At 50.9% G+C, this 1,883-nt stretch overlaps 1 pseudogene; it reads right to left on the bottom strand.

Annotated features, from left to right (window-relative positions):
* Positions 1-1,388, bottom strand: part of LOC102854393 — a 34,208-nt pseudogene extending 32,820 nt beyond the window's left edge.
* Between the last annotated feature and the right edge of the window lie 495 nt (positions 1,389-1,883).

Genomic DNA, 1,883 nt, shown 5'->3' with positions numbered 1-1,883 from the left:
CTCCTCTGGAGTTCCGCGGTAGGTGGCTGGCTGTTGTTCTTCCCGGGTCTCTTCCAGGCCCCTCTCGCAGTGGAACCCTGTCTGGTGGCGGCGTTCTCACGCTGCGTGGCTCTCGCTGGCACTGCTTCGCTCTCGCTGGCACTGTGTCGCCTTGGGACACTCTTTAGCCCATTGTCCTTTGTCTTTGCAGTATGCACACTGGTCTTTGTCCAACTGCAGTTTCTTTTTATATTGCTTTGATCCCTTAGTGCCCAGGTGCCCTTTCTGTCTAGACCCTGCTCTTTCTCTTTCTTTTTCACTTACTTCTGCGGCCAAGAATTTTGTCAAATTCCTCTCTTGATGGCGGTCTCGCCGGTCCTCACGTTCCTCTCTTTCTTTCTTTTCTTTCTCTGCCTTCTCTTCCTCTGTCTCCTTCTTGTGGTACACTTTCTCAGCTTCCTTCACTACATCCCTCAATGTAAAATCTTGTAACCCCTTTATGCACTGTAATTTTTTTCCTGATGTCTGGAGCAGACTGCCCAATGAAGGCCATAACTACTGCTGCTTTCTGTCCCTCTGACATGGGGTCAAAGGGAGTGTATCTCCTATAGGCATCCATTAGTCTTTCTAAGAACACAGAGTGGGGGTTTGGTAGGTCCTTGAAGGACTTCTCTTACCTTGGCCAAATTAGTGGGGCATCGTGCAGCCCCTCTGAGACCCGCTACAAGAGCCCGGCGGTAGGTGGATAGCTGCTCCCTACCTTCAGCAGTGTTATAATCCCATTTGGGGCGAACGAGAGGAAATCCCGTGTCCATGGCTGCAGGAGTCTGGACTGGTTGTCCTGCAGCATCTCAGACATTTTTCCTGGCTTCCATCTGAATTCTCTCTCGCTCCTCAGTAGTGAAGAGGACCTGGAGAAGTTGTTGGCAATCCTCCCAGGTAGGTTGGTGAGAGAACATGAGGGACTCAATTAGTTCAATAAGCCCTGTGGGGTTATCTGAAAAGGAAGGATGGTTAGTCTTCCAATTATAGAGGTCAGCAGAGGAAAAAGGCCAGTACTGGAGGGGTTGGAGTTGTCCTGGCTCTGGGGGCCCCCCGTACGCTCGTAAGGGGAGAGCCACAGTGGAATCTGGGCTCTCTAGACCCCTCCGACTGCGAGTCCCTCGTGCTGGTCCCTGGGGGGTACTTGAAGGGATGGGGGGACCGGGATCGGCCTGGCCTTGATATGGGGAGGATTGTGGCATATCTCAGGCCACTCAGGTGGGTTATCAATCTCAGAATAAATTTTGGGTGGTGCCGATGGCGCAGCTTCTGGGGCCAGAGGAACTCTGGACTCAGAAGTTTGGGTTTTTAGGGCTAATGCGCGTGGAGGGGTGGTATGTTTCTTCAAAACCCAAGGTTTTACCCATGGCGGTGGATTCTGCACTAAATCTTGCCACACGATGATGTATGGCTTTTGGTCAGGATGCGCGTTTGGTCCTTCCTGGAAAACAAGATCTTTAACTGCCAAAATGATTGTTAGGTCAAATGCTCCCTCTGGTGGCCAACCAACTCCCAGAGTGGGCCACTCAGAGTAACAGAAGGTTTGCCAAGGTCCTTTTCTAAGGTTAACAGAGAGATTATTAGCCCTGGTTCTTACTTCAGAAAAATGTACTAAAGTCAAAGACAGAGGAGTCGTCACTGTCCGTCCCATATTAGTCGCCCACAGAACACAGCAGACACTCACAAGAAATACAAGACACACAAGAATCTCTCTTTGTGACAACTAATTGAAAGCTGCTTCAGACGGGAGAGCGTCTCCTCCGGTGGGACACTCTAAGTTCCTCAGACGGATCAGACACTATTAAAGCCTCTGGATCTGTATTCCACCCAAAGGGACGTCTCCCCAGGGCTGTGACTTGTGG

This window comes from Elephantulus edwardii, unplaced genomic scaffold (genome assembly GCF_000299155.1).
Source record: "Elephantulus edwardii isolate Elephantulus edwardi_28Jun2011 unplaced genomic scaffold, EleEdw1.0 scaffold00050, whole genome shotgun sequence".
NCBI lineage: Eukaryota > Metazoa > Chordata > Mammalia > Macroscelidea > Macroscelididae > Elephantulus > Elephantulus edwardii.
Note: the sequence above shows the minus strand (reverse complement) of the source record. Positions and strands in the feature narration are given on the sequence as shown.